Source organism: Bradysia coprophila, assembly GCF_014529535.1.
Source record: "Bradysia coprophila strain Holo2 chromosome IV unlocalized genomic scaffold, BU_Bcop_v1 contig_144, whole genome shotgun sequence".
NCBI lineage: Eukaryota > Metazoa > Arthropoda > Insecta > Diptera > Sciaridae > Bradysia > Bradysia coprophila.
In genome coordinates, this window is record NW_023503373.1 from 52,670 (window position 1) to 77,492 (window position 24,823).

General features: G+C 31.5%; 1 protein-coding gene across 3 annotated transcripts in view; it reads left to right on the forward strand.

Moving 5' to 3' along the window:
- Positions 1-24,823, forward strand: part of LOC119071121 (putative polypeptide N-acetylgalactosaminyltransferase 9) — a 128,337-nt gene that overhangs the window by 52,669 nt on the left and 50,845 nt on the right. The window contains exon 1 of one of the 3 annotated variants that reach the window (XM_037175770.1): positions 13,098-13,118. The exons of the other annotated variants lie outside the window; for them this stretch is intronic. The gene's annotated coding sequence lies outside the window, so the exon portion shown is untranslated. Of the gene's footprint in view, positions 1-13,097; positions 13,119-24,823 lie in introns of those variants that run through there. 3 annotated transcript variants of the gene reach the window in all.

Consider the following 24,823-nt stretch of genomic DNA (forward strand, 5'->3'; position numbering starts at 1 on the left):
CAAATTATTTTATTGCGTTGTGTGTGCTGCTCTTATTAAAAATTAACTTTTAACACGTTAAATGAATATAAATACAAAACACTTCACTCAACAGTATCTAATTTAGATTGAACGTCTTAGGGGATTTATGTCTTGAAACTTCACGGAAATATTTCTTAATTGAGTTGAATTTACTTGACTAGGTTATTCCATTTTGATGCGCATAACTTGTGATTTTGTTGCGGATATAAATAATCACTCACAGTAGCTTAAAAATGGTAACCAAGATGGTAACAACAAAATGTACATTCCAAAATATGTCAACATTTAATGTAATACGGAGAAGTTTAAATCAAAAAGATAAATTTTCTTCTGCTTCATTGTTGTTTTGAATTATTAAATAAAAACCAGTGATTCGTCTGCACATCTAAATGATTAATGAAATACGTTAGACCTTTTTTTTGATAACAATATAAAATGCTTAATTAAAGACATTATATTTAAAAGGCACTCTCAAGGGCACACAATTAATGTAAAAAGTTTGCTCCTCTTATTCATATTATTTTTTGTTTGCATTTAGAAGTTTTTTTTTCAGCTTATAAATAATCATGAGCACGTCTCTGTTAAATGCCAAAAAATGTTTAGTTATATGTGACAAGTGAAATGTACATTGTACATTCCCCGAAAATGTTTTTATACATCGAAATGGACGAATTTTTCACAGCATGTTTTTAAAAAATTAATGCAATAAATATGAAAAGTGCAATTATGTGGGTAATTTGTGAGCTGAAAATTTAATTCTGACGACGGCAAGTGTTTTCCACTACGAGTGAATGGTATAAGGGCTAGTTCAAAATTAGTGCAATGGCAGCAGTTGCTAAACAAATCTTTTCCGATTATATCCGAGATATCCGATTATTTCACGTGTAAAGTATAACGTTTTACTTTACGAGCGAGGGAAAAGGTTTTCACTAGTGAGGGAATAGCCACATTACCTCACTAGTACAGTAAATTACTTTTTCAGTACTAGACCCAAGTTTTCCTTACGAGCGGAGCGAGAAAATCAACATTACAATACTTGTACTTGTAACAATACTTGATGAAAGATCGTCACCTTTGATAAAATTATTTGAGTTTGGTTGTTTTATTTGCTTTTCTGTGAGGACACACTAGCTACAGTCAAGACGTTTTTGTATACCTTTCTGAGACACACCAAAATGCCATTTCGTCAAATGCTTGGAAGTATGGTAAAGACAAGGCCTCATATTGAGAAATAATTATCGAAATTTCCTAAATTTACCGAATTCACTTCAGACTTAACTGTGGAGTGGATGCTCATTACCTGTTAGTTATCAAGTACCGTTGTAATATTTACCTTACAAAGTAAATTTGCCAATTTTTCCCATTTCTGAGAATTAGGATTTGCGGCACATGACTCCCCTGTTGTAAATTAACGTAAATATAATGTTAATATACGATATACCTACACAATGATTATCTCGTCATGTAGAAAGCAAAATCGTCCCCTACTTCAAACCATCCACCATTATAATGTGAATATATTATTTTAAAAAGCTTGTTTCTTTTTGATACTAAATACACGGCTGTATTACGTGAAATGTATGCAAATATGATGAAATGTTCATCGAATATCATATACACAACATACAGTTGGGAATATGTATAGAATTGTTTACATTTCAATGTAAACAATCTATAAAAACAAGGAAAATGTTTATGATATTTGACGCCGGCATGCCAAAATATTGTAGAAGCTTTTTTGGTTTTAAGCGTAAAATAATACGAAACTTTGGAATATGGTGCTAAAATCGTCGTGTTTATGTTGAATTTGAGATACTTCCAGCGAGCGATGTCGTGCATTGGTTTAACGTACATTACATTAACGTATATCACATGTATACGTATGCGTGTACGAGGATAGGATATTTAAGAACGTTGATGAGATGATACGGCTCTGGGATATGGATAAAGTATGTGCGGAAAGTTTCCGTGATATACTAAAATTCATGTGTCGTTTATTATATTGGAATATTAGCGAAAAGGGTAGCAGCCTTAATAGGTGAGTGTTCACATGATACACGAAAAGAGATGATCATTAAAGCAAAATTAGGATATCATATCATGTTCGTGCACAGAGAAAATTGTTTGTTTTTCGTTGAAAATTTAAAATTTCAAATTCGTTTTTCGCACATTTTGTATTAATATTGATCCGCCTGTGAGCCCTGTATACGATATCTGGGCTTATGGGCATATATTATATATGCTTACCATTTCGCTACGTGTTCCAGCATGAACATATTACGATTAAAGAAATATGTTCAAAGTTTTGAGCTTAGACTGTCGTGTTACACTAATAAACCGTACATGATTTAGAGTCAGTGCTTGGCTACACGCTTTTTTATATTGACTACCTACAAATTGTGTTTATAATCGAGCTCTTACATTGTGTGCTCTTTGACGATTTTAAAGGACGTGAAACATGCAACACAATGAGCAATTTTTAAAGTGACTGATTTATCTTGCTTAAAATCATGATTGATATCTTGACTTTCCTAATTTGTCTAGAGACTTTCTCGAAATCCATTTCGGTCTCCATCTCCATTTAAAATTAGATCAAAATGATTACAATTGCTAAAAAATATATGCTCCAAGTTAGATGAGCCAATCTTTCGCATTCAGCTTTCATTCTGACAAATTGATATCCAGAGAAAAATAATTTGATTTTATGATTTGCATGACTTCATTTTATGAACTATTCTCATATCTTTGTTGTGCAAACTTTAACCAAACTTTGAGGATCTGTTGTTAATTTTAATTTGAAACTTTATACAAGCAAAATAAAATTCATATTAATCATGATACTTCAGCAACAGTATGAAGAATTGTAGCTAAAGTTAGATGGGATATCTTAGTTAAGGAAAAAAAATTGGTTGCTTTGCTTCATAACGTAAAGGCGTAAGAATTCATTATTGCATGTTGTTCTTTATTTTCAAATTCCTGGACTTTGATTATGTTTGCGCTTGCTTTGAAATTTTTTTCCAACTTTCATTTGTTGCTACAATAAAAAAAGAACTTGATAAATACAAAAAATATCAGAAATAAAATGTACACAAACATTCTTTGTGCACAAAGAAATGAAAACATTTTGTTATACTTACTCCGATGAATTTGTAGGCGTGTATTTACAGTCATGCAGATAATTATAACGATAGCGTACGTACAGTCTTGAATTAGATTACAAGATTGTCGAATCGTTGCTTTATGTATAATGTAAAGTAAAAAAGGAATAATGATCTTCTTCCCACATTACATTTTCAATACGAAATTAAAATTATTCTACAAAAAATAAATAGTGAACAATAAGTATTCAATATGTATTTAACAGCAAGTCTAGGTGCGTTAGAGAAACAGTGGTCATACAATACCTACGGATTCTTATAAACAGAAACGCATCCATTTATAAATATATGTGAACACCTCTAGCGTATGCTTACATATTTCATACATGTGACACACCCCAATGTGATGTGTGTGTATCCCTTGGAATACCAGAATTTGAATTGGTTCATTGGATGCGTTAAACACCGCATTCAACTATATAAAATGTTCATACATTCAGGACCGTATTTATCTTTGCAGCCAACCTCCGGCCAACATTATCTATAGCGCCCCTGAGCACATTTATGCAAAGTTTTCATTGGTTCATAACTAAACTTTGCTGAGAGTCACTAAGTTTTATTTTATACAGCGTGATACAGTCGATGTCAGTGAAATTTAGACATCACTTTGCTTCAGCTGTTTTTCAATTGGTTCACTCATTCAAACAAAAGTGGTTGTAAGTCTTTATGAGGGTGTAGTAGTTGTAAAATCGTATAAAGACTTTCATTTGTATGCCTAAATTTCACTGACGTCCACTGTACGTTGACGTTTAAATGAGTTCGAGTTGAAGCAGATACTATTTTTGGGGAATTTTTTTGGAAAATAACAATGGACTGCCCTGAATTGAAGTCATTAGATTTGCCATTGTATAGTATAAGCATATCTGATATAATGTTGTCGAATCCTTCACTTCGTTTGTTCTAGATTTTTTTTTTCAACAGATGATATCACTGTGGATGACAGAAGAGCGAAATGTCAGTAAAATGTAAGACGTTATAAAGACAATGTAGACACTGTCTGTCGCCTTTTAATCTCACAATTTATTACTACTTTATAAACTGTCCATCGCATAAAGAATTGAGGATGCACCATTGCAAACAAAACATTTTTCGATAAAAACTGGCTCACCTTTTCACATTTTGAAAATAACTAAAGACAAATTCCATTTCTTGTTACACTCCATTAAAGATTTAAATTGACAGTTCTCAACGTCATGGGATTGGTGTAGTCAAGCATAAATTCACTTTTTTTCCTCGCCATAATTATGTGAATATAAATAATAATAAAAATAATGTGAATCTTGTGTTGCTGTTCTTGACCTTGGAGCTATCACATTATTATTTATGCCACTTCAATACATTGACCGACCATTAATTTACAATCAGCAAAAAAACCTGATTCTATGATTTGTTGTTAACTTATTGATTTTTCTACAAAAACGAATGCATTTTCATGGTAAAATAAATCTTCAACCGCAAGTAATAAACCATGTTATTGGGTAGGTTGTAATACGTACGTGTATTCAAGATATTTTAATTTATTTTTTATTGCATACTGAAATAGATCTTAAACGCAATCCGTGCAGTGTTTGGATCGAAAAATGGTTTGAATGTTACCATTGAATGTGGTATGTCGTTTATTGTACAATAAAAATTTCTAGGTAAATTTAACTGAAGCTATGGACTGATGTAATAAATGGAACACGAGACACCGTACCGGATAGTTCAATTCGATCATATCATTTTAATATTCGCGTTTAGCCGTTTAGGTTCTTTTTTTTGTCGTTGAGGAAATGATTTGCTCCCGGGACGATCTTATTATCATTAAATAGCTTCGCACATCTCCACGTTTGTAAGGCTTTTTCAATTTTGTCATTAATATCGGCTGGTGCAACTTAAGTGCACTTGTTATTGAAATAATCGATAAAAACCATAATTTTCTTTTTTACCTGCAACCAACTATTCAATCTATCTCGATAAAGAATGATTTTATTTGAAAATAAATCTGCTATCGATCGGATATTACTGACCATAATACGAAATAGAAAAAGATAATTATCCACAAGAAAGTAACACAAAAATAGTAATCCGGATTTTCTTATGAAATTTAATTAAATCACGTATAAATGTCAGGTTTACTGGGTAATGTGCTGGTTATATTTTCTTTCCATTTTTTTTATTATTGGTTTAAAGAATAGGAAACCAGTTCAGGTGCACTGTTATGTTATATGACAGATGCAGAGATTGTCTTTTACGATGCGCAAATACCCGACATTATTATTTTGCACAAATTCCACATAATATGTTACTTGAATCTACGATGACATCGACGACATAACAATCTTTTATATCTTTTCGTTCCACAAAAGCGATTTATTTATACCTCCTGTTCGTTGTTCATTTATAACGTTCGAAGATTATGTGATTTATTTTCTTTGTAGACTTTTTCACTCCTTTTCCTGTTCACTATCTAGTCTATGATTTTGAAAGAAAACGTTTCCCATCACACAGTCATGATATTTCAAAATCGCGTTTGCCAATACAATCGTAAATGGTATGTGGTACATTCACGGTGTAAACGTAATTGCGTGAACTGAACATTATTTAATTTATACTTTCGTTGGTAATGATGATTTCAATATCTTCACACAGCTAATAAAATGGTTAGTCCGTAATACAATTGGCCTCTTCCAAGACGGTTTCGATTATTAGCTCATTATTTTTACGAATTACCAAGGAAATGAGCATAATAACTCATCCCGTTCATACATTGTTGTGCGCAATAGGGTTTTTATTAGATTGTAGATGGAAATGTATTACTGAACCATCATTAGATTAATTGCATATCTCTTAGCTACTGCTCTCTATAGAATGTTCGTTTATTGTCTGTTCTTCAATAACGAAGATAAAAAGGTAATGTGTTTGTCCGATTAGTCAGTCCATCATTTAATGTTTCATTTCTTGGAAATAAAACACTATCGAAGTAGAATTGCACCGATAAAATACACGAAAAAAAAGCGTCGACTGAACCAGTTACTTCTTCTTCTTTTTAACTTCAGTTCAAATTGAAGGACATTCGTATTTATTGTCGCATCAGGCCGTTCATAGCTCCTTATGTTTTACTTTTATAATTAAATGCAAATACATTCAATTTAACTTCGAGGCATTTATTTCGATGATTTAACGACCGGTATGATTTAACGTCTTAACGTCTTAGTATATGTTCTTGTTAGTTGAGTTGCACATGGGATCTTGAGCACACACAATACTATATATTATTGTAGCTTCCATTTTCATATTTCTTGAACGTACTGTTGTGTTATTCGTTTAAACTTTTACGAAGAAGATTTACAAGTAATCCAAATGCATAGAACTGGTATGCTACATGAAACTTTAAATGGATTTATGCATTAAAATGATCAGATGCGCTTTCACAATCACGAATTGAAAATCCAATAAAACCAAACTATTCAATAAATCATGGGTACAGAAAATGATCACGTCTCTCAATTTTACCAATAATATTAGAAAATAAATAAATTCCGAAATATCCATAACTCCGATTAAGAAATCAATGCACTTGAAATACTTTTGTTATATCTTTTCCTCTTCCAAGCATTCATTGCATATTCACAGTACATTTCTATCTTATATTATAGTACAAGTACTATATATGTATATATGCAATGATGATGATGATGCACGCTCAATTGAACATTAAATAATCTTTGTATTCGAATCGAACTTTATCGACATAGACTCGAACTGGAAATCCATTCAATTTAAATGTAAGAAAGAAAGAAAAAATCGAGTAGCGACTTTCTGTATTCGGTCTCTAGTGTGGTAGCAACATTTTCTGTTGCTATCGATATTCTCCATAACCACCTACCAGTTTTCATTTCCCATACCCAATAAACTAACCTTTCCACTCGAGCATCCACCTTTAATTGAATACATTTTATAATGCGAATTCCATGTTTTTTTGACGAAACATTCTCGATTTTCCTATTTTTGATTTGCTGATTTCAGTAATGTAATTTCGAAGTTATTTATATAAATGTATGTGTGCGGTAAAATGTAAATTCGCCCAGTCGACTATTACGGGTATAGATATATAATAGAAACTTTTCGAACATTTACGATGCTAAAAGTAACCATCCAACACATAAATCCTGCACATCGATCCACATTGATGAAAATATAATTAAATTTTTTCCCATTTTGAAATGAACTATTGATGCATGTCAACCGCAAATATATATACCGTCTGGTTTACTTTAAATTTCCTTGGGCATGACACAAGCCATCAGATGTGTACGAGCATACGAAACGGTTCCCATCTACAGTCATATAGCGTTGTAAAGTGATTTATTAATTAGAATACCATCGATGAAAGGGATAATTGAAGTTGAAAATTCTGTCATGGCAACTTTGTATTGGTCTTATGTGAATGGAAAGTGCCGAATATTGTACCGTATATATCCAATCCGAATAATTAACATCGTTCAGATTAATTATTCCACAGAATTATAATCTTGAGTGGGACATTCGAAATATTGTTCAAGTGGTATACTATGTATGATCTGTGATCTGCAGCTGGCATGACAATTATTCATTATCATCATTCGGCCAATTATGTTACAATATTGGTTATTTACATCAAATATATGGTTGGACATATTGGACATTATATTATATAGACTAATTACATCAATAAATTCAGGGACGACAATAAGGAAATGTTATAGTGATGGAAATGACCGTACTTACGTTGAACGAAATTGAAAACCGAACAGAACGGAACTTTCGTTAGGCTGCTATTGCTACTGATCGATCGGAAAGACGAGATGATTTATTTCTCAATCGTTTTGTTCAAATAAATGGAACATTGGTGGAGTAACGTTCGCACCCTGTACTCACACTAAATCTTATTCTACGATACATCGTTATTTCGTAATGGTGCAACGATTCAAATATAATTCATTCACACTGCTGAAATATCAGCTTTTTTTCGGATTAGATTTGTATTTATTGTGTGTATGTGATGATGATAAGCTATGGGTTTATTTAAGTCGAAGATTTTCCGAATTTTCTATGTTAAAATATTGCATTGATGTGTGTTTTATTCGAGGTTCTATTCGAAAAACGTTGCGGATGACAGAATTCAGGCATGTGTGAGTGGAATTGATCGTGACAATGACATGTCGATGGTTGACATTTGCTGTTTCCTTTTACGATTGAATTTTTCTTTTTGTACATTTTCAATGGGTTTTATGTTAAAGGGATTGAATCAAAACGGTTCTATGGTTAATTAAACCGATATTCTTACGACAGGAAGGCTCGCAACTAAGTAAATCCGGGTCATGCAAGACTAACTGAATCGATTGATGGAAAACTCGTTAATAGTCGGTGTCAAAGGCATTACATTGTATTATATGTATTACATTGTATCTAAAATATAACATAGGCCACCGACGACCAACTCCTGTATCCTTACGACTATTGTCCAGTTATCTACAAAGCGATTGATGTGGTTCTGTCAACCTGATTTTCATATGTTTCATCAACAACACCATCAATACCATGTTCCATGTTGCTTAAGTTGAATGTATAGCTGGGAGAATATTTGCTCTTTCTATCAAATGCAATACTGGTCTAAAGGAGGTAAAGAAACAAAGGTTTGTTAAAAAATATTCTATTTTAGATAAATAAAGCATCGTCGTTTTGTTATGTTTCATTTTTTAGTAGGGAAAAACGAGTTGAGTTATTTACCATACTTTGCATTTATTAGATTTTTCTGTTGTTTGTTCGACTTTCCATAAAGCTAACTAGCTAAATAACATAAAAAGCGCTCTTTCATTACAAATCGTTATGAAAATTTTATGTACTTGCTTTGTGAAAGAAAATTTTCAACTGAGTTTTCTAATAACATGCGACTGTACGCTTCGGTTTACATTTTCCGTATGCAAACATAACAAACTATCGCATCGTTACTTTTGTGCAGTTTTCAGCGTAGAGATTTTTTTGATGCATTTTTCTGCTTTTATGTCAAAGATGAAAATATGAACACAAAGAATCTGAAATATTTTCCAATTTCTTGAAAACTTTTCTTTTTATTGAACACGTAACGTAAACTTTAGAGATTTTAGAAAAGAGCGTTGCCTTGCAACAATGAATTAATCAAAATTTCATTTCAAAAATAACATGTGACTGAACTAAAATCTACAATGCACAGAGATTACTTTCCACCATATATAATCACGAAAAACGAATCCCTGAAAATTGCTTAAGCAAATAAGACATAGCTGCTAATTTGCTTATTTCAATTAAAATGCGAACGCTTTCACACTCCATTGATATACGAAAATTGAGAATTATTTCGTGCTAGCGCAATGAAATGAATTGAATGAAGGAACATATTTCGGATATATTCCAACAAAGTATTACTGAATGTAATCACATTATAGCGAGAAGTTTGCTTCCAATTTTGAATTTTGAATTGCTAAACGATGATATTTTAGTTCATTCGGGAAATTTAAAATTGAATTTTAACTCCGAATTTCATAAGAACGATAATCTGCTAAATAAATTAGAGTGTAAGCTTTCAACAGATTTCCTAGCGTGCATATTCATGTGATTTATTCGTTACATAGTTGCAAATGGGTTTCGAGCCAATTTACTCAGTAAATAAACATCTGCACAATTTTCAATTGAAATACTCGTTTATAATTTGTACGAAAAACCCTTCGGAAATATGTGCACGAGACGTAGACGCTGACTGATGGACTGAATAAAACTATCAAGTCAATTTATTATCAGCCTAAAGCAAACTAATTGGCATGCTGGAAAAGAGAGTACAATTTCCAGTGACAATTTGTAAGCATCAACAATTCAACCTATTTACATACTTAACTAAATTCAAACCTAGGGCAGTCTTCACATTTTGCTTCAACAACCTGTTTCATGTAATTATAAATTTATAAGTGTTTATTGACTAGCGAACAACAAGACCGTAACTATGCGCAATTAAGTAATTTCAAACCGAATCGAACCGTAGAAGAAACACATTAACACAAAAAGGTTGAAAGTAGCAACAACTTAATCTCCTTAATGAGTACCTAATGGTTCCATTTAACTTTCATGAATTAAGTTCAAAGGCAGATTTAAAAAAAAAATTTATTCCACTTTTCATCAGACGCTTTTTTTGTTTATTCAAAATAAAATTCATTTATTCAAGAAAGAAATCCCACATGATACGACATTAAATGCCGAAAGATGTTTACCTCTACGAAATATATTCCAGTTTCTCATTCATTCATTCATAATTTTTTCTTGGTCAATTATTTTCATATAATCAAATCATACCAACCCGTTTCGTATATATATGTATATGTACCTGTGATACTCATTAAGGCACGTCTTTGCATCATATTTTCCACGTCAACTCAGCATAATATACAAAATCCATTCACCCAATTCAAGTCATCTTGAAAGTCATCTACCATTATGCAACTAGATAGCAATTCTCTCACAGAGATAACTTAAATGCCTTCCAGTTCTCTAAGTAAGTTTGTTTATGTCTAAACACTAGTACGTATTCGAGACAATGGCAATACGAACACAATGTAGACAATGAGTGATGTAGATGACCAAGTAGCTTGCAGGCATATAAACATGTTCGTGCATTGTTCTTGACGTTCTTAAACATAAACAAATAATGTTACCTCAAAGAATTTGATTCATTATTGCTTTCAATGCGAATGTATGAGGACAATTTGACTTGAGTTATGGGGCCTATAGATTTACTCTTTGAATAGACTTGATAATGGATGACAGTGAAAATAATCATTACGAAGATGAGTAATGGAAAAAATGTTTAAAAAGAAGAATTTCTACTTTTTGTATTCGACTTTAGAGAACACTGTTGTTCAAGTAATGTTTGCCTTAAAATTCAATGTAAAACTTTTATATATTTAACAACTTTCGGTAGCTTTCTGTGATTGAATAGTACGTTCAAAAATATCGGAAGACGAAAAAAAGCGACAACAACTGCCGGCTGGGATTACTTAATTAATTTTAATGTTTTTGTTCTTCAAATGCAACGGTTGTATTTGTCAGTCAAGAGTTTTCAGAAGTGCTACTCGAGCGTACGCATACAGTAGTAGTGGTACACCAATTTTCCATTCAGTTTCCTTTATTCCCCCATATATCACCCAAAAAAAAATCACTTCCCTCTCATTATAAATCACATTTTTCATTCACAATTTGCTCTATAATTGCATTTTCTTGTCGTGCCCTCCGGGTTCCAGCACTACAGTCGCAATATATAAAACTTTCGGCATGAATGATGAGTAGTCCCGTTCGGTCGTGGACTGAACACAATATAGTGTAACGCTCCGTATGCGAATAAATTGACGTAAAGCAAAATATATTGTGGAGTGTGTATCAGTTGAGTGATAGTAATTAAAATATTTGATTTTCATGGGAAGTAGATACAATTCACCGATGGCAGGACATTGATTTTTTGTTATGCTTTGTAATGCACCAGCGAATTTAGTTGTTCAGTAAATAGAGAACTGCATGCAGGCACTAATTAAAAATGAAAATCAAATACGTTTTTTTAACGATATATACGAAATTTACAGGTTTTATTTTGTCGAAACTCACATTCCGGATTAGACATGCAAAAAATACAGATAATTGATATGCATTCGGAATGAAGCGCGGTTAGAAATACCACACAAACAGTGCTCCGATATTTAACTAGCAAATGGCACAGATTTACTCTGCACTTTGTTGTATCTCACATTAGATTCTATGCACCTGTACCATGACAGCGTATACAGTGTGCGCTTGTTTTATCCATTTGACCGTTTAACTTGAAATGTCGCATAGAACACTGTACACCGAGACAATAAATGATGTTGTGATATTTTGTATAAACGAATGAAACAAGCAAGTCTTTAATGGTCTGGTTGAGGTTTTCCTGTGGATAATAAAACATTCGATTCGATTATTTAAAATATGGCCAAGACGAAGTTGACAATACATCGTATGCGCAAAAGTTCAGTTTAGTCAGTTAAAAACAAGATCTTATGTACAAGAATGTGATACCCATTTCTACAAAGTAACTTTTACGCACTAGTGTGCAGATATATATTTGAAAATCCATTTACACACTACTTTGGCTGCATGTTAATACAAAACGTCGAATGACGTATTTAATTTTCTCTCAGATCGAAACAGTGGTCTTCCATGTTTGTTCTCGACATATTGTCTGTCTAATGACAGGGATTTGTTGTTGATGTGAGATGTGATGAATGCTTAGCATTCGAGTTAACCGCGTATGATGATGGCTTAGTTATCTGTTGGTCGACAGATACATTGCAATTGCACTATTCGTATCTATAGAAGAATCAATACTTACGTCACATGGGTATGTTCGGCCAATAAAGATTTGAAGAACTATCTTATGTCCACAAACGTATGTGCAAACCTTGGCTATTTCGTGACCAGTCTGTGGTAGGGTGGTAGCTTTACCACAGACTATCCACGAATCAGCAAATTTGGTGATGAGTTGAAATTTCATTTCGCTAGATGTATCGACTACCACTGTCGCTGTGGCCTGATGAGAAATTGTATTTTTGAAGTGCTTATTAATGTAAATCGTCGAAAATTAAATTTTCTCTCAGAAGCAGTGGTCGAATGACGTACATGTGAACATAATACGGTTTTATGAATTTCGACTGCATTAGACACTATGTTAAAGCATAATAACAGAAGTCATCGTCCAACCAACATATGTTTTTCATTAATTCACTTAACACCTATGTTTTATTTCTATTTTTAGGTATGTGTCAACGCAGTTTAATTTATATACAAAGTCATCCAAATGCATCCGTGGTTTTTGTGGTAACCGCCGAAGATGCGGCATTGATGCTGTTGGTTTTGTGCTAATAGGTACATTTTAATTGTTATTTGTACTTTCTATTACATTTTTGTGCTATTATATTCATTATAATCAATACCACTTCGAAATGGACTTATGAGTTCCGCATTCATGAGATATCATTACGTAAGTTAAGTTCGTCGAAATGTTGCAGTCATAGTGGAGATTTTAATTATTTTTTTACTTGTTCAATAAGTTCAGTGTTAGTATATTTCCAATTGCAAATTAGTTTCATTTCCATAATACAATTCTACGAATATCACATTCTCTGTTCGGTCTTGCAAATATTTATTGCATTCCCATAAATTTTATTAATCGCAAATATTTAGCGTCTAACAAATTCTACTTTATTAAATCATGATTTTTAACTCAATTTTGAATCATAATTTTATTTCTGTTATTTTTCTTACGAAATAAAAAATAATAATAATTTAATGACCCGAAATTCTAGTTAGCAAATAACAAACTAATGAGAAGCTTTAACCTCTGCCATAAAGAGTAACCAAGAGAAACATCATTGATTTATTATGACAACACGAAAACTTGAATTGTTCAAAAATATTGGAAATAAATTTCACAACATTCTTTGCCAGTATAACTATATATATTGACAATTACCACAGACCCCGTATAGACACACCTTTGCTAGCTTGAATTGCATTTGTGTGTTGTAATAGAACTTTTTTTTACGAAAGAAAAATTCTTTGTATTAAATTCAATGAAGGTGTCACTGGTATTGGCAACACAATAAATTAATCACCGTCTGTCGAGTATGTGTAAGAAAAATGAAGATTTTTTTCGTATTACTTCTACGGTAGCATGCTCTAATGAAACCGAGGCTAAAATAGCATTGTTGTATAAATATGTCAACAATTAAATACCATTTTAGATCAGTGAATTCGATTTTGTATTAAATTCTATTGGCAAAGGATGGCAAGCATTTCACAATAATTATCCAGTCTGTTAATTCCTTCGATCGAAGCATTTTCCACAGATTTATGCTAAATCAATTACTTCATTTGTTTGAACATACATTTTGCTAAAAGACCGCAATAAGTAGAGCTAATCGCTTATTATTGTCGTCGCGACCGATAACAGATGACATTTCGTATTTCTTAAATATAAGCGTTCAATATTGTACATAAAAACACTCAATTTTTTATTGACAAATGATCGTGACAACATGGTAGCGCACGTATTAAAGTAAAATGTGGCCAAAAAGTCATCGAATTTAATTGCCTCAGACACTCTTCAATTTTAATAGAAACAAAAATTAAAATAACACCATCGTCACGAAACGTATAGACCATCCCGTGACAAGCTTTGTCGTAAAAATGTCTTGTTTTTTTTCTGTACATTCAATTTTTTTGTTGTCGAATTCACTTTTTACTGAATGGGAATTTACTCCATTGTTCATGCAGGCAGAAAATTTGTTGTGAACCGAGTAATTATTGCTTTTAATTACATTGTAAGACAAATTTTTTTCATGGTATTATCTGTGTAAGTTAAATAGTGTTATGGTTGATAGCACCCAGAAGATGTTGATTTTTATTCAATTTTGATTAGGTTATGTAAAAGTGCTAGACATTATTGTATTATGCTCACAATATTGTTAGCTTCGAAAGTGAGAGTTTTTTTTTCAATTTCATTTTAATGCTTCTTTTCATATGTGAGATAATGCTGGAACTTAATTCTGGATAATTTATGATTGATGTGAGAATTTCAGTTTGTTTTTTGTTGCAAAATATTTTTTTATTTCAATCTTATGATGAGTATGAGTAACATTTTATTTATTATGTGATACGGGAAGGCGGTTAGCTTCTTCTTTCTTTTTTTAAATTTGTGTAACAATTTTTAAGTGCTTGTCGTTATGATGCTTTCCTTTGAAATTAATGTTCGACATTTTAATTGTCGGTTGAAAATGAAATTTTCGCTTCATGCACATTGTTCGCTTTAGCATATAATAATCTATTATCCGTCATCTACAATTACTAGTAGATCATCCATATGTTTGTTTTTAAATTAATAATTAAATTCTATAGAACATTGCATTTTACCTTCGTTTTTTTCTCTCTCGAAAATTATAGTAACACGATGTTTACTCTGCCATTTAATATCTCATTTTATTCTTTGTGAATTGCCTTTGTTTTATATTCATCTATATATTCATCTTATAAAATTCATTTTCTTCTCAATGAAGGCAGGATCAAACAACTTTTTTTTTGTTTAAATAAATTACTATGCACCTTGTCGGCCGACACGGTGTATTCATTCATTGTGCACATATTTAATAATGCTAATAGCCTTCGATTAAAGAAAATATTATACAATTTTCTGAATGCAGTATTGTTAGTTCGGATGATAAAATGGTACATGGCACAAGCACTTTATAAAATATATATGAATTATGAATGCATAAAATGGGAAGAGAAACGAGAAAAAAGTTCTTTGACCACCAACTGATTTCCCGATCGGTATCATCACGCATTATACATAAAGTTGTTCCAACGTGTAACGACTTAATCGGAACGTAAAAATCGAGAGTCAATTTGTTGTCCGGGCATAAAAAATCAAGAGAGGAACCATTGACGTTAAAAAATTTTATTTTTCCATATCAGGATTAATACAGGAAAGGGCAATCAAATTTCTGCATAAGATTGCTGCAGCGGATCTTCAAGCTGGTTCACTTACGCAAACAAAACTTGTTATGAGTGTTTAATACGGATTTCATAGTACAAGTAGTGGTAGTGGTAGAAGTTCTACCGTAGAACCGTATAAACATGCATAGCTAGTTTTGTATGAATGAGTCAGCTGTAGCACGTTTCCTCTGAAATTTGAATGCCCTTTCCTGTAATTGTATGAATTTTTGAAAAGTTTGATCCTGTGCCATCCTGTTACAGACGGCAAGCATGTGACCAGTATTATTATCGGGTCTATTACTTCAATCGATCAAATTATTTTTAATATGTTGATTTCAAATCTTGTACTTCAATTATTTAAGACAATTTCAAATTCCGAAATTTGGCTCGACGAATCTTCAATAATAGTATATTATTGGCATGTCAATACCTTACTTCATTGCATAGGTGAAGAAAAAAACCGAGGGAAAGAGTAAATTCTCCTGTCAGTTTTCATAATGTTCGCTCATGATTCCTAGCATAATAATATTGAAGGGAAATCATCGTGCGGAGGCAAAAAAATGTTATCAACAAATCGTAATTCGTCATTTGGTACTGATGGCTTTTTGGTTGCCGATTTGAATTTTCTACAATAAATGTGATTAAATTTAACACAAAACGATTCCAAATGTTTTTCCTAAGTGGTATATTTTACCCTACGGTCTAGAATCCCCTTATATGCAAACAGGCTCACGGTCTGACTAGTGAACGTAACATATCCAAATTTAGTCGAGTAAAAAACAAATTAAGTTTGAATCATTCCTTCTTCTGAGCAGCTGAAAGAATACAAAAACATTTTATGGCATGTAACAAATGTTGTGCCGATGTTATCATATTCCTCTTATGTACACTTATGTTTTAACAGCTGTAATAAAATGCAAAAAATATTAGACCTACAAATTGGCTTTAACAAAAATTTATTGCATGAAAATAAAATAAAAACAATTTTAAAAGATTTGATGGACTTTATTGCGTTGTGTTTTTTTTATATTTATACAAAATGCTAATCGAAACTTATTTACGATGCATTATTATTAATATGAGCATCTTCACAGGTCAAAACTAAGCGTATTTTATGGAAATAATTATACACATGAAATGTACAGCATAAAACCATGACGAATTACATTTGATAATACCATGTGAACATACAATTTATGTGTGGTTGATGTGCCTATTTAAATGTTTTTGAAGTTTTTTATTTGTGCGTTGAACATTTTATTGTGGTCAAGATGAACCTCACACATTCGGTTCAACAAATTTTAATGACTTTTTTGTTGCAATTTTTTTCGGATTAATTTACATTTACGTATAGTCAGTGAGCGATAGTTATTCTAATTAGCGTTATAAATTTCGATTGCAGGTTAATTAACATATATTATTCAAATTTTAACCCCAAAACTCTGATATAGTCATATAATTACCCATACAGATGAACAAATGGCAACGATGTATCATGTATCACTATCATAATTTAAATGTCATGCAACGTGAAGAGACCACTTATCTGTTGCTACGAATCAAAAAGTAAATATTTCGTCACTCTTAATTTGCACTGGTTTTTGAAACTTAATTTTGAACAATGTGCTTGTATTTAAATAAAAAGTTTTATCTTATCGCTTACAGACAGTTTGATTACCAAGCTAATTAATTTATGCTTCGACTCGTTTCGGAGTACCATTAAGGAAATTATTCTGTAGCAAACTGGAAAGCTCTCAAAGTTTCAAACGAAATTGTTTATTTTTAAAACAGAAAAACAAACTTGTCTACCAAGATGGAAAAAAATTGTTTAAATTTTAATGTTCCCGTCGTCATCTGTCTATTAAACTAAACTCTGGATCTTCTAAAATAAAATAAAATTTACCATCGTCAGACTTAATACCTTCAACATTGTTTCTAATGCTTCAGAAAATTTTGTAAGGATTATTTTCCTATATGGCTAGTAAATATGCATGTTCAACATCAGTATTATAACTTTATTAAAAACTCCCAGAACGATAAACTTTAAGAGTGTAAAACCAACTTGTTAAATAATTTATTAATTTGAAAAATATGAACATAATATGTGTTGTGATGGAGGTACACCTCAATTTAGAAACCTTCCTTCAAGAAAAAAATGATTTCAAACACAAAATTTTATGCAGAACATTTTACTATGTTATACATCACCAGATGTACACTATATGCGAACGCTACATGTAGGACTATTTAATATTTAAGCGTATATCGACATATAATATAAACTAACTATACCGTCATAAAGTTACGAAGGAGATTATTTTATAACAGTTCCTGTTCTTTTTTTTCTTCTACATTTTTTTAACATATATCTCAGTGGAAAAATACAGGCTTTTGAACAATATATTTTTGCCAATGGAAACACTGAACAGTAAAACACATTTTATGTTTGCTACGTGAATTAAATAACTTCAATGTAAGCACCTTTTTGCATATAAAATATAAAAGTTTATTGGATATGTGATTACTTATGGCTTGGGGAAAATGCTGAGTTGATATGGAAATTCAATGTGAAGGAACGTTTGCACAGAGAAATTCTTCGGGATTACAAATTAGGAGAACATTTTTTCCAGCAAAAAATGAACTAAGTTGAAGGGTTGAAGACTGATGTTTGTATAATTGTAAAAAGCATTTTTTTAGTGACACACATTTTCCTTGATAATCATTCGTGTCATTTACTATAAAAGATCTAGATATCTCGTACATTATTCACTTTGAGAGATTTTTTTACCTCTCAAGCCATTTAAATCCTCTTCATTCTTCTCTTTCAAATTTTTATAAAAAATACCGATGAATGGCTGATCTCAAAACCCTTGTGCATAATTATTATTCAACGTCTCATCGTTGCATGTATCTCTGTACAAAGCCGAAACATCATTAATTCAGTTAATGCAATTATTTTTTTTATTGATGCTGTTACAATAAAGGAAAATTGAACATAAAACCGTTCATCATTACAACATAATTTACTTGTAATAAATAACCCATAGAGAGTGTAAGACACCATATCGTTATTATGCGTACATTACAAACACCGTCGTAAACTCGGTAGAAACATATCTACTTGCATTAACACACATTTTCAATTTATCATAATGCGTGAACATTAAGAGAATGAGTTCCTAATTACTAATATTAACACTCTAAAGCATATTTCGACGACCAGTAATGTTCTGAAGAATATTTTTGTGATTTTATTTTCATTATAAAAGTTCATAATCTGCACGAATTCTATGAATGCCAGAAAAAAAATCTTTCAAGTACATCGAAGTGCAAAACTGAATTGCGAAGTTCATGGAATTCTTTTAAGGTGTGAAACGGCTTTGCGTTTTTTTATATTCTTTTGTTAAAATACAAATGCCTTCAATCAAATAAAGGCATTCTCTTCTCATATTCGGTTTTATATCAGTTTACTGTATGCGATCGTATTTTAGTGGTTGTAGAGATTTCGGTTAATCATTTGTGATCGACCAGCGGTAAAAATAAGGCTGACCATCGCCTCGCCATAGGAAGATGTGTATACTGAAGTTATACAATAGCAAAGGGTTGTAAACATATCGTCTGTATGAATATCAAGGTTGTCTCATCCTTTAATCGAAGTATTATCAACAGATTGATTCTTTTAGCTTAATAGTTTAACCTTTCATTTTGCTATAGAAGGCCATAATAGATGTTATTTTGACGTCGTTAGTAGATGAGCTAGTCATCTGCAAAATTATCTAATTTCAAAAGTCAGCTCCGTGACTTCTTTCCTACGAAGTTACTATATTTATGAGGGGTGGGTAATGGGTATTGTTGACGAAGGCAAATATATTCTTTCCATTTTCCTCTGGTTGAACAATGGATTCTCTTTATTGATGATAAAAACATAAAATTAATTACAACACGCAGATTGATGGTTGTGATGTGCCTGATGTGTTTGAGTGTTGTTGTTATTTTCACTATTGAAGATTATTTTACACATGCTTGGTATATTCTTGGTGGCGAAAAGGTTTTTTTTCAAAAAGAATGAGGATATCAAGTGAAACACAGAAATTGGTAACACAGAAATTTATTAAATATTGAAATTAATTGCCGAAAAAACTCACCAATTTTAATGATATTGTCAAAGAACCGCATACATATATAGTTCAGCTATATAACTGGCTGTAATAACTCGTTATGTTGAATGTAAATTACAAAACTTTTCGATAAAATGACAAAAATCTTTTAATTCGCTTTCATATAGCAATGCTATTGCTGGATACACATATACAGTCCGACTAGATTTATTGGGGAAATCATAGCCAAATCTGAAAATTTTCAATTATAAATCCTTTAATAACTTGATGGATTTTCTCACTGGATATATTCCGGTAAAAATGGAAAATTTATTTATGCGAATACAATTTCCTTTCTTAGTTCATCATTGTGTGCACTTAAATCCAAATCCGGTGCGCATAAATGAAAATTTTATACATGTATTTGAGTCAGTAATCGATAAAATACAGGAAACAAAAATAAAAGAAAATGGCATTTTGAATAAATCATAAGAATAGATTTGAATTTGTGTACAGATGAAAGTTTTCTGTTTTTCCATATATTACACAACCAACTAACCATTTTCTCTCACTTTTTTTTCTTCTCGAAATACTGTGTGGTTGTGATGTGCAATTACATTACGTAATTAATCTATCAACCACAAGCATTTTTTAGTTCAAAAACGGTTTCAACATGATATTCAATTGCACTTTGCATTTAATTAAATTATGCAGAGCACACCCTTTTCACAATTAAAATTACGAGAAAATGGTGAAGTCCTTTTGATGTAAGTTCAGACTGGGGAAGATATCTGGTAATATGCACGATTAAGTCCTACAGTCTGTGAGAGGTTGTAATGTAATATTAAACAGTCAATTACTATACATGGCAATGTAAATATATGTTTCTATATACATTGTACTAAATTCGTCGTCATTAAAATCATAGAAATTTTATCGCCTCTATAAAGTTAAAACAGTTGTCAGTAAAAAGTGATATTGGTATGCTTTACCGTTAATGTTATAGACAAATTATGGCCATAACACCTTTTCCGACATCATGATCATTTAGATTGTGTCTTCTTGTTTTTTGTTAAAAATGAATGTGTAAACTTTTCTTCTCCATTCGACACTTTCGAAAATGGTATAACAGTCGAAAAGCCCTCGATGCTGGCCTATTGATGTTGATGATATGTGAACACGTGAAGCTGTGCATTTCTACGTAAACAAATTAAAATCACTCACGACGTATGATGCACAATATTGTGTGCGGCACATCATTTTTCATTATAAACTTTGAATGGAAAATTTAACAAAAAAAAATGAGATCTATAGATAGATAAACTACTGTGTACAACACGTAAATCAAAAATAAAAAACCGTATAATTTAACAAAAATAAAATAACAAAAAATGCGCGCTGTACGTATAATTTTTCAAAACCACGTTTTTTTTGTGAAGCTTTTGTTTAAACATTTTTACGAATTTTGTGTCAGATTTTATTCACTAATAGCAGTCGAAATCGCATACAATATCATTTAATATTTATACGGTTTATTACAATAAATGTTTTATAAAATTAAAATACAAAAATTTTTATTTCTGTTGTTCGAAATAATGATTTACATGTGATAATAATAGAGTTCGGTTGTATGATCACAAATGACTTTATTGAGGATATACAGGCGAAATAACATGCTTCGTTTAATTAATGCGGATATTATAATAATGTCGCTTGATTATAATAGGTTTGTAGATTCATTTCAAAACATTTACACCAAAAACTACAAATTGGTCTCAATTATAGGAAGCGGATACAACATTTTTGACGCGACAAAGAATTATTTTTGCACATTGAATTATCTGAGCTTTCGAATTAGGAAGATTCTAATCGGAGTAATAAATAAAAAATAAAATTAAAATGAAGGGGCAATTATTGAACTAGATAAAAAATTTTTATTTTTTTTAAGTAAAAAAAATTGATAAAATTGTAGATTTATTTGATATTGTATGTGGTGATGCAGGTTATACCGTCTAAACCAGCGAACGACGAAAATAGTTGTAAAATATCTATTTGGTAGTGAAGTTGATCGGTTTCACAGTTATCCGTGCAACATTATTCTATTTTCACGAATTAATATAATTGAAACTTTTACAAAAGACAAAAAGTTCAGTGATACTAGCAACTGCTTTTGTTTGAATTATTGTCTATCGTTTGAAACACAATCTTTTACTTCGTTTGTTTTAACATATTATTTTGCTATGAAACAGAAATCTGACTGAAAAACATTGGTTATTCTCTTCATCATGGTCGGTAAGATATAACTTTCGAAAAGTATTTCCCAGACCTTAAACGACCTTTTAGTACTTACCAAGTTCTTACGGTGATAAAACAATTCAATATCGCAATGTGCTGACTAAGACTCGTATTGAATTGTTGACTGGCCAGTTCGTAGGTTGAAATTTCAACCGTAACACTATAATTCTGTAAATAAGATTTGTCCACAATAACAATATCTGATTGAATCGGTTCTTTGCTTTGCGACTGAGATAGTATTTACGAGCGACATCTCTCGTTCTCTCGTTGCACGAAATGGTATAATGTCTTGTGCATCGTTTGCAGCGTCATTAAGTCAGTTAGACAATAAGCCCGTTGATGGTGTCACAGTGTGACAGTCACACCATTAGTATGTGTTGTCCGAGGTGTTGTCTTTATTTAAAAAAAAAAAAAAACTTACAGGAAAGGGCAATCGAATTTCAGCCGAATATTGCTTCAGCTAATTTTTAACTCACTCAGTTTACCCGTCAATTACCTACAACTTCCCTTAGTGGTTAGTATATCTGTCAATCATAGATGGATCACTTCATACGTCTAAGACAAAAAGGCACAAAAAAGGATATACCGCACACCTTGGCTATTAAATGGAATGATAAGACTTTAGTAATCATCCCGATCACTCAATATATTTGCAATAAAAAATATCTGCATTAGCAAAACTTTTACGATCAAAATTTCAAACAAATTTTACTTTCAGTAAATAAACAACACAAATACAATTTCACGAAAACAAGCCTTTATTTTTGGTCGTGTACCAATCAAAAGTAAATTAAAACACGTTTTCGTTACACTCAGAATATCATAAGACATTCACCATTTACAGACCGAAACATCTTAAGCTAAAAGAAGCGAATTGATTACCGTTTATATGTAAAATATATGTGTACGATACTCTTACCCAGCTTCGACATTGCGGATGGTAATGGCATTGAAAAAAACATATTTATTATAAAAATTGCAAATTAAAACAACACGAACGTGAAAGACACAAAATGCCATGTGTGTGTGTGTGTGTGCATGTGTAGATGTTGGAGGGTTTGATGACCTTTATATGGATGATGTTGATAAAGTGTAACACAATTTCATGAAATATTCGCGATATTTAAAATTATAGATTCGAAACACGTTTCGTTGCTTCGAACCCGATTTCAGTGCAATTCTAGTTTGATTGGCTTTCGTATTCCAACATCCATTTATATCATCTTAGTTTTTCAAATATATACAACCATTGGTATAGACCATTGACTCAGAGAACTATTAAGCCGATCAACCGATCCGCTACATAATAATCTGTCCGTATATCTTTGAAACATGTGGTCAAGTAATAATGAATAAAAAAATAAATAAACGGGAAATAGCACTGTCGTATTTAGAGACTGTTTTTTTCTTCATAGCAGTGCAAGGTTAATCAATTTCCTATCAATATCTTACGGCACTTTCTGCTATAGATTGATATACAAGTAACTTGTCTTTAAGGCGTTTGGTTTATTTAAAGTAACGATACACTTCCCGACCAAGAAACCATTTCACAATCTACTGTTCGAACAAACTTCGTTCCTCTGACAAAATTCTCAAATTACTGAGCCAATGTAAGAGTAGATTTTTCAAAGAATTCCTTCGAGCTGCAATTTTTTCAACTTTTCATTTCGCGATGATTAATTTTCTTCTAAACGATTTTGTCCGTAATTAAAGTCCGTAATTAATGGATTACCAGGAGAGCTTTCATCATAAGTTATGGGAGTGCTAATATTAGTGAGTTAATTTAAAATTGGAAAAATAAAACTTGGCAAGTCATCAATTATATTTAGACAACGGCAGAATAACATGTAAATAAAAGTTTTTTTTTAATTAAACCTCCGTTTGCAATTAATTATAATTAGACTCATCAGGATATATATACACAGTCCACCAACCATCCTATAAAAAACAAATAAAACGAACGGAATGGAATGGAATTCATTTGAAGACTGTTTCATATAAAATGTAGAGAAGAAAGAATAATAAATATTGCATGTAAAACCTATATAAATCATCGTGCTGTATACGAGTAACATTACCTAGCACAACCATTACAAAATGATCGCTAAAATCTGTAACAAATTTCGTATAAAATGCATCATTATCATGGCAATTTAATGAGAATTTAGTCTTTTATTTGGTCGTTATTGAATTTAGAATGCTTTGTTGTTGGATTTTATGTGTATAAGTATATCTATGCAGACAAAACGAGTGATAAAGCAATTTTCCCGATATTATACTGATAGATAGTTGATACAACGACATCTTCTATGCTTTTTTTTAAGTCGATGAGGAAGATAATTCCATTAATGGCATTTCAATGTACCACGACATCAATTTTAATATTGATTTTTATATTGTTACAAACTCTGCAGCAAAAATCTCTTGAGAATAGTTTTTTGTTAGTTAATATTTTGAAATAATAAAATGAATTACGGATCTTTATGACGTTGTGAAAGTCTCTAAAAAACATGAATCTCTCTACTTATCGAAGAAGAAAAGGTTCGAACATAAAATTATTAAATGAAAGTGTTAATTGAATCATTGAATGTTAATTTTTTGTTTTGTTTGAATATTATTTTTTTTCTTTGCTTCTTTTTGTTAGATCATAATGGGATATAAAGTCATTTGCCCCGGAGCAAGTCA